Genomic DNA, 17441 nt, shown 5'->3' on the forward strand with positions numbered 1-17441 from the left:
GCCGTCTTCACACTACTTTGTGGCTTATACCAGGTGTCCCCCTCAGGGCACAGGCTGTGGATAAACTTGGTCTGCAGTGTGTACCCTCCCAGGAGGACCAGGTCTGGCATGCCTGGTTGCCAGCATTGGACCAAGCTGGCATCACCTCCAAGCCGGCCACCCCCAAGTACTACACATCCAAAGGGCAGTCTGGAAAGGGACCAAAGCCCTGATAAAGAAAATTACACTCTGTAGGATCTGCCCTTTCAACACAGTTCCTCCACTCTAGTCATGGCCAGTCCTCATCATAACCAATCAGTCCAAGGATCAATCCCTTCCATTGACATGCAAATGGCAACCAAGGCTCAACTACAACAGAAGGACACACACAACCCCACAAGAAACACATGTGGAATACCCAAATCTGGTGACCAGGGAGACTGCACCACTTGGTCCCACAGGACACCTACTGCAAAAGGCCACTCTACTAAGACTGGGAGGCATAGCAGCCCTACCTAATACATAGAAACAAACACAGGGAGGCAGCCAAAATGGGCAGACAAAGAAACAAGTCCCAAATAAAAAACAAAACAAACAAACAAAAAAAAACAGAACAAAGCTCCAGAAAAAAGAACTAAACAAAATGGAGACAAGCAATCTACTACATGCAGAGTAAAAAGAAAACTGGCTATAAAGATTCTCAGTCATCTTAGGGAGAACTTCAATGAAGATAAGAAATATTAAAAATGGAGATAGAAAACATAAAAATAAAGAACCCATCAATAATAGAGTATACAATAACTGAAATGAAAACTATATTAGAGGGAATCAAAAGTAGATTAGATGAAGCAGAGGATCGAATCAGCCATTTTGAAGATCAGGTAGCATAACACACCATATCAGAACAGCAGAAAGAACAAAATAATTCTCCCCCAACACTTTAAACAAACAAACAAACAAAACAAAACAAAACAAAAAGGATAGTTTAAAGGGTGTCTGGGACAATATCAAGCATACCGACATTCACATCATAGGAGTGCCAGAAGAGAGGGGGCATGGAATTGAAAACATATTTGAAGAAATAATGGCTTAAAAACTTCCTAACCTGATGTGGGGACTAGACATACAAGCCCAGTGAGCACAGGGTCCCAAACAAGATGAACCCAGAGAAGTCCACACCAAGATACATCATCATTAAAATGTTAAAGGTTAAAGACAAAGAGAGAGTCTTAAAAGCAGCAAGAGAAAAGCAGTTAGTTACTTACAAGAGAGATCACATAAGACTGTTAGCTGATTTCTCAACAGAAACTTTGAATGCCAGAAGGGAGTGGCAGGAAATATTCAAAATAAGGAAAAGCAAGGACCTGCAACCAAGATTACTCTACCCAGCAAATTTATCATTTTGAAGTCAAGGAGAGATAAAGAGCTTCCCAGACAAGAAAAAGCTAAAGGAGTTACTCACTACTAAACCAGTATTACAAAGAATCTTGACAGGCTTTTTTAAGACAGGAAAAAAATAAATAAATAAAACATATGAATAATAAATTGGCAATAACTACATATCTATCAACAATTACTTTAAATGTAAATAGATTAAATGCTCCAATCAAAAGATAGGGTGGCTCAATGGATAAGAAAACAAGACCCTCACATATGCTGCCTACAAGAGACTCACTTCAAGGCAAAAGATAAACACAAACTGAAAGTAACAGATGGAAAAAAGATATTTCATGAAGATGAAAAAAATAACAACAACAAAAAAGCTGACGTAGAAATACTTATAATAGACAAAACAGACTTTAAAACAAATGCTATGACAAGAGACAAAGAGCGATACAGTAATCCTACTTCAGAATATTTATCCAAAGAACCTGAAAATGCTCCTTTGAGGGGCCGAGTGCATCTATATGTTCACTGTATCATTGTTTATCATGGTCAAGATGTGGAGGCAGACTGGGTGTCAGCTGATGGATGAATGGACAAGGAGTAGGTGGTACATATATACAATGGAATATTGCCCGTCCATGGATGGGAATGTGTTCTTGTCATTTGTGGAGGCAGAGATGTACCTGAAGGGTATTATGTTGAGGTGAGCATGTCAGACAGAGAAAGACAGATATAGCGTGATTTCACTTATACATGGAATCTAAAGAACAAAATAAACAAATGCACTAAACAGAAACAAATTCATAGATACAGATAACATTTTGATGATTGTCAAATGGGGGGCATTGAAGGTAAGTGAAAAAAGGGAGAGGATTAAGAAGTACAAATTGGTTGTTACCTAGTAGTGATGGGGATGTAGGATATAGCATAAAGAATATAGTCAATCATATTGTAATAACTATGCATGATGTCAGATGGGTACTAATTTATGAGGGTGATGAATGGGAGGAGGATTAGAGGGCAGAGTGAAAAAAGTGAAGGGATTAAGATGTGCAAATTGGTAGTTACAATAGTAAAGCACAAGGAATATGGTCAATAATATGATAATAACTACGTATAGTGCGAGGTGGGTACTAGACTAGTCAGGTGGATCACTTCTTAAATTATATAAATGTCTAACCACTACACTGTACACCTAAAATTAAAATAAAATAATATTGAATTTCAAAATAAATAAAGTGTAAAAAATAAATTGCTGGAAAGGGAGAGAGAGAGAGAGAGAGAGAGAGAGAGAGAGGAAGAAGACTGAAACTAGAAAGTTTGCAGTGAGATGTAGTAGATAAAACTGAAGAGATAAGGCAAGTCCAGTGGATAGATTGTCTTGAAAAGCCAGGCATAATATATTAGTTTTGACTTGGGAGAAGACAGATATCTGAGACCAGAGTGACATGTGGTTAGTATTAATGGAATAAATTAATGGAAGGTGAAAATTTTATTCAGATTTCAGTAAAGTTATTTAACCTTTTTTAAATTTCAATTTTTCTCATGTATAAAATGGTAAAAATAATATGTATCTCAAAGGATTACTGCAAACATTAAATTGTGGGTAAAAAAATAGAGGTTCTATGGAAAATAACCTCACAGGGTGATATGATCATAAATTCCTAACTGGGCAGATCATGGTAGGTAGTTACACCCCAGACAGATAACTCTAACAAATGGCTTATCTTTGCCTTAAGCAAGCCCTGTCCATTGCTTTTGTGAATCTAACTTAACGTACCTTTGAAATAAGGTAACCACCCTCAAGAAAGCACACACAAGGCTGGACAATTAAGTTCACCAACTAATCCTAGAAAAAGTGCTACATATCTCACTTTATTGCTGAATATCACTAGTCACATTAGAAGTACTCCCCTTGGGAAGCTATGCACCGACGCCAGTGCCTAGTCCACCCTTCAAAGCAATTTAGGAACTTTTTTCTGGACTGGCCATCAGAGCAATCATCGGATTATCCTTGATGTCATGAATGTCATCAAAATGTCTTCCTTTCAATATTTCCTTTCTCTTCGGGTAAAGAAAGAAGTCATTGGGAGCCAGAGCAGGTGAGTAGGGAGGGTATTTCAATACAGTTATTTGTTTACTGGCTAAAAACCCCCACAGACAGTGCCCTCTGAGCTGGTGCATTGTCGTGATGCAAGAGCCATGAATTGTTGGCAAAAAGTTCAGGTCGTCTAAGTTTTTCATGCAGCCTTTTCAGCACTTCCAAATAGTAAACTTGGTTAACTGTTTGTCCAGTTGGTATAAATTCATAATGAATAATCCCTCTGATAGCAAAAAAGTTTAGCAACATTGTTGTAACAAGTTCATGAACTTAATTGTCTGACCTCATAATCTTTTTAACTATCCTCTGATCCAATCCCCACCTTGCTCTCTCCCACCTTGATGTAATCTTCCTTACAGTCCATCCTTAATTTCAAATGCATAAAAGAAGCTGCAAAACTGCTATCCTCTGGAGCATTTGAGATCTTGCTCCCTGGCATAAGTCATCAGTTTGGATCAAATAAACTCATACAAATTCTCTGCAAGTTTAGACATTTCTTACATTGACAAAATGAAATGATATGCAAATGCACATAGTGCAGTGTCTGAAGCATTAAGTGATTTATATGAGGGATGTGCTAAAATTATTATTTTAATAGGAGAAGAAAAAGGAGGAGAAAGAGGAAGAAGACGAGGTAAAGGAAGGGGAAAAGGAAGCAAAACAAAGACAGCAGCCAACATTATCATAGTGGTGGCAGTATTTGTGCTGCCCTAAAAATCCTCTGTGCTCAGCCTGTTCAGCCCCTGCCCAGCCCTAGCAACCACGGATAGCTTCACTGCCTCCATACTTTTGCCTTTTTCAAAATGTCGTATAGCTGGAATCATATAATATATAGTCTTTTCACATTGGCTTCTTTCACTCAGTAATATGAATTTAAGTTTCCTCCATGCCTTTCCAAGGCTTCATAGCTTTGTTTTTTGTTTGTTTGTTTTTGTGCCAAATAATATTCTATTGTCGGGATATACTGCAGTTTATTTATCCATTAATCACCGAGGGACATCTAGGTTGCTTTCAAGCTTTAGCAATTATAAATAAAGCTGTTAAAAACATCCATGTGCAGGTTTTGGGGTAGGCACAAATCTGCAACATAAGTTTTCAACTCCTTTTATCAAATGCCAAGGACCATGATTGCTGGATCATATAAGGGTATCATTAGTTCTGTAAGAAAACACCAAACTATCTTCCATAGTGGCTTGTATCATTTTGCATTCCCAACAGCAATGAATGAAAGTTTCTGTTACTCACGTGACTAAAATATCAGATAGTGTTTACATTTCTAAGCTTTTGAAAATGGTTATTTTTTTCAAATACAGCTAGTCTGAGAAAACAATTTTTTTTTTAAGAATCGTATTTCCAATATACACATGGTTAATAGCACAATGCTTTAGGGTCATGGTTTGCTTTCTTTTTCTTTCTTTCCTTCCTTCCTTCCTTCCTTCCTTCCTTCCTTCCTTCCTTCCTTCCTTCCTTTCCAAAAACATTTGGTTTTATACTAATTTCTGAAGTACCAAATAAGCTCCCTAAAGGAAATGCTATTTAAAATCATTTAGACCATAAGGCTGGTTTCATTTCAAATCACAGATATCTGTTTTTAAGGGGTAATATTTAAATGAGAAACTAAACAATTGGAAGTGCGAGATTTCTGATACATCCTGTTTTGCACTTCAAATTTCTAATCAGCAGAATGGGGGGAAAATAGTACCTTCTTAGTACTATTATGAGTTAATGGATATAATGTTTAATGCATATAAAGGGTTTATCACAATGACTGACAGCAATTTTAACATTTTTATATTGACTTTAGGTTCAGATGTTTCATATAAAGATTAAAGTTATAATCATCTCAATTTGTGATTTGAAGAAGAGAAGATTTACTGCTAACAAGATTAAATATGTCCTACTCTGAAAGAGGAAACATTTTATAATCAAATATTAAAAGTGATGCTTCCACTATAGTTGGGCTTTTTATTTTCTCTGCTTAAAATGAAATAACAGTTTTGTCCCAATCCCTTTAGTTTAGAAGCGTATCCATATTATTTTCACATTTACAATGTCACAAGAATTTTCTGAGAAATAGATGCTAGCCCCTAAATATTAATATAACTGCAGAAGCCTATAATTTTCCTGATCTCGATCCACTTATGAATCTCTTGCTTTATCTGAAAACTCTTAATCATCCTTTCTATCATAAGTATTAATACCTCTGTGATGTTTAATTAGACTTATGCATGCCAATGTGGTTCTTAGAAACTCTATAAGCCATAGCAATTTGTCAGTGCCTCTTGTATCAAACATTGCTGGTCATCTAAGTCACTGGCTTTCCACATACATACACATGTATTCCAATAGATCTATCTCACACTATACAATATGAAAATGTGAGATATTTGATCTTGTAGTGCTGCTTTCCAAATGTGGTCAGTGGCCCTTAAGAGAGTCTGCAGGGAAGTTTCCAAAGATGGTGCAGGGATTAGAAAATCAGACATTCACAGGTAAATCGTCTTATGTCCTTGAAGGAATGAACTCGAAAATGAAAGCCTATGGACTAAAGAAAACAGAGCTACAAAAAGGAACTTTCCGGGATCCTCCATAACATGTATATCACAGAATTAAACAAACCTGGAAATTTGTACCCCCTTACTATGTTTGATGATGAATCCATATTGGTGAAGGCAATTTTGGTCTTATATCTCTTACCTAATTCTTATAAGTTATTCTCATATATAGCATTCTAATTTATTAGCATGTTTAGTAGACAATAAATGAATGCTTGTTGAATGAAAGCAATAAAGAACCACCTTCCCTTTCACATCTGGATACTTTCTGACAAGAATATCGGTACCTACTTCAGAGAGTAACTCAAAGGGTAATAAGGCCACAGGCACTTGTATTACACAAACTAAAATCACACTACCTAAGTTTTACAAACTGGGCATGCCATTTTAAACTATAGGTAAAATCATTCAACTAATTTATTACAGTTTATGTATATTGAGCAGCAGTTAAAGTTTATATAAGTTTTATTTTACCATTAGAATGAATAAAATGCAATACACTACAGCCAAATGCCAAATTCCTATTTTAGAAATGATTTCTTCCATTAATTGTTTTCCTGTTTTCAATAATTCACTATGATAGAGCAGAAATCCCACCGAATTATATGGTTGTAATTAGGTTATTCCTTGAACATGTTTTATGCCTCAGTATTTTTCATGCCTCCAAGAAAATCTTACACTTGCTTTATACAAAGTTGTTTGTGGATGGAATTGTGGTTTGTCTCAAAAAATAATACTGTACTAATATTGTCCAAAAATTAAAAGTTAAAATAAAATAAAATGAAAATGACACTTACCCTATTTATTTACATAGGAAATTCCTACATTATATTTACGACATTAAGCAAAAACAAAACCTAATCATATTTTTGTAAATCACTAAATATATCCAGATGTATTACTGTTATGATTAATCTAATTAGGGCTAATCATTTTAAATGTATAGCAAATAATATACATAGTTTCAAATTTGTTTTCCGAGATCAGAAACCACAATTTCAAAAGTCTTTATTATCTTAAAATTGTGTATTTCATTACAGAAAGCAATACTCTACACACTGATTCTATAAAAAAAGAGGACTCTCAAACATCTCATCTCTTGTTTTCCATATAGCATACAAGCCATACATCAGCTGCATTCCAGTCTTCCTACAAACTTGCCTAGTAAAGGAGACTCCAGGGCGTCCACCTGGAAAGAAGCCTGGGCCTCCCCAGCCTTACCTCAGATGCATGTGCCCGTGTAATGAGTATTACACATTTAATGTTCATTCTCAGTGGAAACAAAATCAAATCAGCACATAATTTCTACCATACACTTGAAGAATGGAGAGCCCTAGCTTTTATTTCTAAATGAATCTAACTTCTGTGTTTTTACCTTTAAATATTTCAGAAACCTTCATACCCATTGCTGTCCTTTCTTGCGTCCTCTTCAAATGATCTCTCGTGTATTTTATTGTCAGACATCAACCTGAACACATTTTTTTTTTCTGAGAAAGTATGAGAGCAGCTACAGAATTATCTAAAAGCTATATTCTTATTATTTAAGTTTTAAGATTGCTTTCTTATTAGCTATCGCCACTTAATGACTATATTGCCCAATAAGTTAGGTCCTAAACATGCTCAAGACATACGCGTAAGTCCTAAAAAAGGGCGGGAGGTGGGGAGAAGGTTAGTAATACCCGTGTTCGTTCTTCAGCAAAATATCGCCTTATTTTTTGTGCTTCAAAATAGTTTTGTTCAGCAATGGTAAGGAATAGTTTCAAATATATGGTTTTTTTTTTCATGATGAGAGCTTTAATTTGTATGCTGTAATTATTTTTGTTTTAAGTAAAAAATATTTATGTCCAGTCATGTATATATTTCCTACATTTTTATATTGATAACACTTAATGCATGTTTAATCATTTTAAATGCATTTTTCAAATGTTTTGTGAAAGTTAACATTTGCATTGCCACTGTCATGAGATGTAAGTGATGAAAGATAAAGATTTAGCAATATGTAATTAAATTGTGATATTAATTTATCATCATTGCTTCAAGTATCGATATTTGTATTCAAATAACACTTGTAAAATTTATTCCAGAGTAGGTTTGCTCAAGATTTTTATGAATAGAAGTTCATATATTCTAACTGCTTCTGAACCAAGGAGAGAGGTATTCCCTGAAAAGTTGTATTTGTTATTTTATTATGCACTTGCCTTGAGAAAATAGCATCCCTCGGAATATAAACATTTTATGACTACACAACCAGAATACTTTTATAGCAATTGCATAATTACCTCTCATAATGTCATATTTTAAAGAAATGGTAACATGCCATATTATATGCAGCACTGCAATCACATGTCCCAATTCACTAGTTGTAACTGTTTCATTTCTGATTCACTCACTCATTTCCACTTTTCTGCAATACCTTATAGAAATTTTATAATGATTAAGCAATTTCACCTGAGAATGATAAATATGAAAATATGTGTATTTGAACATAACCATAACACAAACAATTTGACAGCCAGATTTGAACTGGCTCACTAGATTTTCTCGAGTCAAAGTTAATCATAGGAGAGTTGATACTTCTCTCATGCTTTCTTTGTGCATGTAAGAGAGAATTCAAATGGATGTTTGGCTAAGCACATTCCAAATAGATGCATAATTTAGATATATTTTAGGTAACTTAAAATGTAGGTAACTTTAAAATCTTTCATCTACATTGAGAAAGTAAGGAATTGGATGATATTTGAAGAGAATTTCCTTGGAGAGAGCTGTGCTATTAGCTTCCCTCACTGACATTTCAAAAATTTCATGTAAAACCTACTCATCCCAAGTCAAGAAAGTGACTCTAAAGAAACAATTTAGGGAGTTAAATACCTACACTACCGATTGGGGGACTTGCCAACTTTCCCACTTGAGAAATATAAAGGGTGAGATAAAGACACTAACAGAAAAGAGACCTGAGGGCATTGATCTATCTCAAGAAAGAAGACTAGAGGTAAAACCTGATGCCTAAATACTGAGGAAGGTTTAAGGAATGAATCTCAGAAAAGTGTGCTACTTAAATAAAGGATACTGCTATACAATGTTGTAGAGAGAGATCGGTGAGGTCTTTGAAGAAACCACAGACGTACTGACAAGAAAAAAACAGCTTTAAATACCTGCCATTCCAGGCCAGCATCACTTCATTTACATCTTCTCTCTCACAATGCCCCAAAGCAAGCGTTTTGAAAGTGCCTTTGGAAAGCTGAAGGAGGAGGAATCTCACAAAGGTTTGAACAAAGAGAGGGGAAGAAGCTGATTGCTTTGTACTTCCTGAACTACTGGCTTGCGAACTGGCCCATGCTGGCAAGGAGAGAGGTCACAATATTAATTCCTGGGTCTGGACATAAACTGACACTGTGTTTTTAAGGTTCTAAAGTGATCAAGTGGCTGTTTTACCATCATAGTTACCAGAAAGTCAAGGAGCCTGTCTGAGTTTCTCAAGAGGCAGGGAAATATAACTATTCTGACAGCGATTAAAATAGACAACAGTAGACCAAAATAAAGTTACTCTTGTTTATTTTATCCACAATTTGTGCTTAAACATTGGAGCAACAGTCACAAGAATGAGGCTGCCTTCACAAGGGGGCACTGTTTTCTCAATTTAGCAGCACGGTTATTAATTGCAAACATGCGGTCTTAACCTCCTCACACTTTGAATATAGTTCTTACCATATGGGATACTACCTGTCATGGCTTTGACACAACCTCCGTGGTGGCTCTGCTTGGATTCCAGGTATATTACACATTTACAAGAACTGCTTCCTCAGAAAAAGGAAGCAGTGGTCTCATAAGCAAAGGAAGACACTTGGTTTAGTGATGTAAAAAATTTAAAAAGACATGAGAAGGATATGAAATTGTAATACACCACAAAACCTACAGTGCTTCTCAGGTGACAGAGAAATTGCTCCAATCGATTTTAACATCCCATTAAGGCCAGCCAGCAAACCAAAGAATGTATTATCTTTAACAATGAAGCATTTCTCTGGAGACTCGCCTCTGGTGGTATAAATAAAAAGGGGTAATTCCTTCTATTAATTCTGTTCACTTTGGTCATTGATAGGAATATAGAATTAAATTCCTGAAAATCTTACACTTGGGAGAAAAGTCTCCTTTGGCTCAATAAAAGTTGAAATACAATATGAATAATAAATTTAATTATATTATATATCCTCAGGTCAACCAAAATGTTTCTTCTAGTAATAAACTATCAAATACTGAGCAAATGGATGAAATATTGCATTATGATGTTCAAAAACAGTTGAGATAAAAGTATAAGCATTCCATTAGTGGTAGAAAAGAGACGGATGAGATATGCCCTTCTCTAACTCGTCAGGGCAACAATGATTCCCAAGTTCTAAAATATGGCCCAGTGTCATAAAGAGATGTGCATATGCATCTTTCAAACAATGTTCTTGGCATGAGAAGTTGTTCTACAGAAGTGTTAAAACATGATTAATTCATAGTCAAATGTATGTCATACATCCTATAAATTTAAGAGGATTAGAGAAGAATAGATATGTTTGATCACTACATGTTGAAGCATTTGTTATGTGCATATATGGTATAGAAATTATTTTTTCTCCCTGTCATCATATACACTTGCCAGCGTTATTGGAAAATGATATAATGGTTCAACAAAGATACATGCATATACATTTATGGGTACAAAATGTTAAAGTATTAACAGAAACAAAATTAAAGAGATTGGAGTTTAGAGTCAAAACATAAGGAATTAAATTATAAAATGCTTTGGTATTTGCTCTTTCTTTGGGATGAATTACATCCTTGTGGTAGACTATGGTGATCATTTTGTTTCTCTTAATGAATTTAATTTTCACTAAAGCATTTCACAGTGGTGTGTGTGTGTGTGTGTGTGTGTGTACACACACATACACTATATATACTGGGGGTACCAAAAAAAAGGTATACAAGTGCACGCTTTGGTCAATGTTGCTCAAACAGTATTTTGCCGTAATCAGAAGTGCCTGGACATTGATGATAACCACTCTGAGCACCTCTTGTAATTGCAGAAGTCAAACGTGACTTGTATTCATCTTTTGTTATCAGTATATACTGAGTATTACAATTTTAATACAGTTTTCCTTTCTTAAAATGTGTATACATTTTTGGCACCCTGTATGTGTGTGTGCGCGTGTGTGTGTTCATACATGTATATGTATATATATATATATATATATATATATATATATATATATATATATGTATATATGTATATATGTGTGTATATATATGTGTATATATATATATGTGTGTGTGTGTGTGTATATATATGTGTGTGTGTGTATATACATATGTGTGTGTGTGTATGTACACACACACACATACACACATCAGGTTTTATTTCCTGTATCATTTCCTACCTTTCCAGAGGTAGAATTGGCAAGACTTCATGAGTGATATAATAGATCACTTCATGAGTGATATAATAAGAGAGGTGAGAAGGTAAGAAAGGGATCTATGACATTTCCCAGGTTTCTTTTTGGGAAACTGGATAGAAGTTACTTCTGTTCATAGGAATGGGAAAGACAAAACTAGGATTGTGAGAAACCAGTGTGAGTTCAATTGTAATGCATTGAAAGTTGAGAAGCTAATGTGCTACCAAATAGATATGCTGATTTGATTCTCAGGAATGAGATGCTAAGCGAACATATCAATTTGAATGTCTCTAGATATAAATAATTTTTGAAGCTACTTGAGTGGATGAGTTCAACCATGAAAACTATAGACTAAATACAGAAGAAATATGGAGATCATTGGGCTATTATTATTAACATTTAGGAGGGGTGTCTGGGAAAAAGGAAGACCTAGAGCAAAGAGTGGAGTTAAATACATTAAGAGTCTGGTGGTGGGTAGGAGAAGGAAGAGAGCCCCCATGGTTAATCCAACCCAATTAGAAAAATGCCAGCTGAGAAAACCTTGAAAATTTGAACAGTGGTCCCTGTGTCATGAACACTGCACATGGTTTATTCAGTCAATTTGTTATACCCACACCCTGCCTTATTTTCACCCTTGGATTCTATGGTTTGTGACTTTTTTTTTTACCAGCAACTTGAAAATAAAGCTTCTTAAATCTTCATCCGTGTTCTGGAAAGGTACAAAACTAACTTTCCTTTATTTATTTGTTTATTATTATTATATTATTATTATTATTACCATTAGTAGTAGTAGTATAAAGCAGACAACTCAGGCGCATTTACGAAGCGGTTGATTAGCAGAACACAGAGGAGGAAAACTTCCATCCAAAATAAAACAGCAAAATTGATTGCTCTGCTTGTCTTTCTCTTTCTCTAGTGGAAAGTCACAGACCAGTTCCAGGATCCAAGTATAGAGAACTTAATGCCAGGAGACAGTGTTTTCATGTATTTGTTTTAGTAAGGTAGAAATTGATCCCCGAAATATCCTTAAATTTAAATGAATTATCTATCAGCTGGATGGCCTATGGAGAAAGCCATAATAAGTGTGAGTCATTAAGGATTCACTGAGTTGTGCCAGATAAGCATCATTTTATTTTACTTATTGAATTTATTTATTAATTTTTGAAAGACTTTACTAGACTGGTAGATTAAAGAAATAATATAGGCGTGATATATCTATATTTCAGCAAGGTATTTGATATGAGATTATCAAAGATAAGAGATCAAGAATTGGTTCCTGGAAAACAGAGAATTTATATTGATCCCTAACTGGTTCAGCAGTGAGTATCAGGTTCTTGAATTAGAGAAGGACTCAAATAAGTGGAATCAGCAATTATAAAGGCTTTTACATTCAAGGTTTAATGAAGGTGGACTTATCTGGAAAGTTCTGAATTTATCCTTTAACATCTCACCATCTCCCCGTCTGGCTTCAGATATGAACTAAGATTTGGGTCCAGTTAAATGTGAGCTCCTATAATAAGGGATAAGGGTGGGAAGCTCTTGATTTCTTTGACTCAACAGTCAAAGAAAATGATCTCCTACACTGAAAAAAAAAAAAAAAATTCTTATAGGATTGTTGGTTCCCACATGCAGAAACAATTTGGGTTAAATGCTTCCTCTGAACGTTTAATCTTCTTCTCTTCTCATAGTATAACATATGGTTGCCCAACACTGAGAACCCTTATGACGAAGGAATTCTATTGTATAGTGCCTGTGAATGATACAAATCTACTTTTGCCAAAGATATCATCTTTGGAGGTATTCCATGTAACACAAGGTGGCACTACTATTTGGCTCTTTGGTTCTCAACAACAATCCCTCAGAATTATTTTATTCCTTATTATTTGCAGAAGGGGAGTATTCAGATTAAGACCATTGGGTGCCATTCTAAGCCATCACAAACTCTTGATCCAGCCAATTCCATTCACACCAACCACATGCACACACACATTTGTGTATATAAATGTACATATACACTTGCTCAATTGCACACACAATGTGTCTATTCAATCCAATGCTTAAAAATAGTTTTTGTAAGAGTCTTTGAGTATTCAACACAACTTCTGGGAGTTAATAGAAATAGGAGAATGCAGAGGATTTCTAGAACTGCAGTTCCCAAAATTCCACTAAAACTTTTACACAGATGTATTGTTATAGTAGCTTTTAAAATTTCTATTGTTTACATTTTTTAATATTTTCTATATATCTATAAATACAGTGGTAAATTTATGTAATTTATACATAATGTGCATATATTTGAGTGCATATTTATTATTTTAAATGATGGAATGTTTCATCAAAAGCATTTGGAAATCATAGCTTTAAAGCATGTGAGGATATGGGAAGTGCCTCAAAAACTATAGTTTATGAAAGTTCAAATTAACTAATGGTGACCTGAATGTGCTTAATGAATGAATGAATGAAAAGAGAGAGAGAGAGAGAGAGAGAGATTATTTGATGGAAGGGTTGTTCAGAAACATGATACCAGGATACACTAATGCTTTTTGCAGATGAAAGAGAAAAAAACTAAAGTGAAGCAAAAAAAGCATGATTTGGTTTTAGGCCATAACAATGCATAAGAACTGTTTAACTTTAAAACTGAATGTCAACATACAAAATCATTAGCATATGTTACCAAGATGTACAGAATGTGTCAGCTTTTATTTAATTGCAGCTTCAGACATCGTTATGGGAGCTCATTCAACTATTGCTTGAGGGCCATGGTGTCAAAGAACACAATAGTTTATACCTATAAGCAATGCCACCACAACCTTAGACTTTAAGAAAAATACTAGTTTCCATTATCCATGCCATTTGAATTTTACATCTACAGATTTTAATTGTGCTCCTATTACTAGAGTAATTAAAAACAAAAATAAAGTCCTAATGATATAAACTTTGTTTGAAAAAAAAAATTATTTTATTAGCCAAGTAATGATGTTGACATGTTTCTAATTCTGCTGGTTCTATATAACAATCAAGTCACAGACTTTACGAAACTGAACTTCAAAAAGAGCAATTAGAAGGATGAGACTTACTAATGTATAGCCTTCCCCCACAAGATGATTGATGGCTGGAGGATGAAAAGTGTGAAACTCCTCAGGATTCCCCTGAAAGAAAAAAAAAAAAAGGGAAATACATTTTGCAGTCACATGTTTTGGCAATTATGTGATACTCAAACTAAATACATTGACGAGATGAAAAAGGATAGCGATGCTTGATACATCATATTTTTTAAATTTTTGTTAAAGTATAGTGGACATAAAATAGTATATTACTTTCAGATTTACAACATACTGATTCAACATCTATATACTTTACAATGAGATCACCACACTGTCTAGTAACCATCTATACCTCACAAAGTTATATTATTGACTATATTCCCTATGCTGTACATTATATCCCTGTGACTTACTTATTTTATAACTAGAAGTTTGTACCTCTCAATCCCTTTACCTTTTTTGCACTTTTCCCTACATCCTTCTCCTCTGGCAACCATCAGTTAGTTCTCTGTATCTATGAGTCTGTTTCTGTTTTGTTTTGTTTGTTCAATTGCTTTGGTTTTTTGATTATACACATAAGTGAAATCATATATTCATCTTTCTCTGTCTGACTTATTCACCTAGCATGATATCCTCTAGGTCCATCCAAGCTGTTGCAGATGGCAAAATATCATTCTTTTTCATGGCTTTGTAGTATTACAGTGTGTGTGTGTGCACATATTCCACCATATATATATCTTCATCCATTCATCTATCAATGGACACCTAGGTAGCTTCCATATCTTAGCTATTTTAAATAATGCTGCAGTGAACATAGAGAGGGGTGAATATATATTTTCAAACCAGTGTTGTTTTCAAATGCCTAGAAGTGGAATTGCTAGATAATATGATAGTTCTATCCATCATATATATTTTGTATATGTGTCTTGTTTTCTCAATTAAATGTTTAGTTCATTAAGAGCAATCAAGTTCTACCATTCTGTGCATACTCAGAAATTCAAAATACAGTAGAATTCTGACTATTCAGCAGGAATAACTATATATATATATGTATATATATATATATATGACGGTATATATAAATATATATATATATATATATATATATATATATATATATATACACACACATATATACACAGCCTCAAATATATATATAGTCAGTAGCAGTCAGGATTCAATGAAAATATAATATGCATATAGATTTTGATAACTTAGTTAATTGGAGAGTCTCGGCAATATACATTATGCCTAAATGGTGAATGTCAAAATCTCTATGGTTGACCAAGAAACGACTTTAGTTTTGAAAGGGAGAAACTGATATTCTAATTTGAGAAACAGTCTCACTCAGGATGCATAGAATATTACTTTCTTCTGCTCTTCTTTAATGGATAATGTTAAAATCTTACACGGTACCGCTATAACCTACCCCTGAACTGACAAAGAACTTACTTTCTGCAGAACCTAAGCAAAACAATGTTAACTGAGTAGTTCCTATGTGCCAGATGTCTTATATACCTCATGTTCATTAGTTATTTTTTCAAGATTAAATATAAATGAATTAGGTAGAAACCACTGTTGATTCCCCCTCTTTTCAGCTGATGAACTTGAGGCCAAAAAAAAAAAAAAAAAAAAAAAGATGAGTTACTTCCCAAAGCTTTCTAAATCAACGAATGGCAAAGCTGGAATTTAAATGCAGGCAGCCTGTCTCAGAGCCTTTCATTCTAACTACAATAATGTTCTACCCATGTCTACAAATCACATATTCTAGATAAAGGGGAAGGGAATGCCAGTAGGAAGGTATGGGAAAGATATTTTAAAAATTGTCAAGTATGAAACTGACATTTTTAAAAAGTCAGTAGCAATTCCTAAAGGATTCGTCTCTTCAGACTTCTTCTCCAATATACTCTAGGCAGTCTTAGAATCAATGTTGTCATGTAAATGAGCCAACAAATTATAAAACCAGTATCTAGAGATAGGATTATATTTTAGAGTTTAAAAACAAAAATAAAAATTGTTCTAGATACAAATATTTACATGGACATTTAATATCATCAACCATCTTCTATAATACATTAGAATTAAATTTTAAGTAATATTTAGAATACTTTTAAATGTGATCTTTACCTTTACCTCTGTGTTCTTGAATATCTGAAGTGTTGTTTTTGTTTTTTGATTTTTTTGTTTTATATTATCATTAACAAATTGTAGTATCTTTAAGCACTGAGTATAATTTTGAAATTTAGTTCTGTAAACTTCACATTTCCCTCAACCATGCACATTTTGGAGAATAAAACAATATTTAATAATGGCAGTATTCAATACTTATTCATGGAAATACTGCTCTTTCTGGAAGTTGATTAAAAATTAGTGTAAGTCTTATTATAAGAGTGTGTATTTTTTTGAGATTTATAGCATATACCTTAATTTTGAGATAGCTATTGTTGGCAGCATCCTCCCTTTCAAAGGTCAAGAAAAATGAGTCTCAGGCATGTTGAGTTATTGCCCAGTGACATACAAGTAGTTCTTAGAAGAGCTTGGATGTTTCCTCTGCTCTTTGAAGCTGGGTTTCCAGTTGTTTCTTTTTGTTTTATTTCTTTTTTGTTGTGTTGTTATCATTTCCTGGCACTTCATATTTTGATTTTGAGCTTTCACAGAAAGAGTGAAAACAAGCCTCTCCCCTCTCTCTCTCTCTGTCTCTCTGTCTCTGTCTCTGTCTCTGTCTCTGTCTCTCTCTCTCTCTCTCTCTCTCTCTCTGTCTCTCTCTCTCTCTCTCTCTCTTTCTCTCTCTCTCACACACACACACACACACACACACACACACACACAGCAGGGAGCAGGTGTTTTTTTCTTTTTATGTTATTTATATTTAGCCTATTACTTACATAAGATCTGACATTTAAATTTAGAAGCTCATGCACCAATTCTCATACACAGGAGTCAT

The 17441-nt window shown here is 34.3% G+C and overlaps 1 protein-coding gene across 41 annotated transcripts in view; it reads right to left on the reverse strand.

Annotated features, from left to right (window-relative positions):
- Positions 1 to 17441, reverse strand: part of PTPRD (protein tyrosine phosphatase receptor type D) — a 2065421-nt gene that overhangs the window by 1515856 nt on the left and 532124 nt on the right. For all 41 annotated transcript variants that reach the window (XM_088793168.1, XM_074330438.2, XM_074330432.2 and 38 more), the window contains one exon: positions 14531 to 14602. The gene's annotated coding sequence lies outside the window, so the exon portion shown is untranslated. The remainder of the gene's footprint in view (positions 1 to 14530; positions 14603 to 17441) is intronic.

The sequence above is a fragment of the Rhinolophus sinicus genome, chromosome 16 (genome assembly GCF_057876585.1).
Source record: "Rhinolophus sinicus isolate RSI-liver-muscle chromosome 16, RSI-T2T, whole genome shotgun sequence".
In the NCBI taxonomy this organism is placed as follows: domain Eukaryota; kingdom Metazoa; phylum Chordata; class Mammalia; order Chiroptera; family Rhinolophidae; genus Rhinolophus; species Rhinolophus sinicus.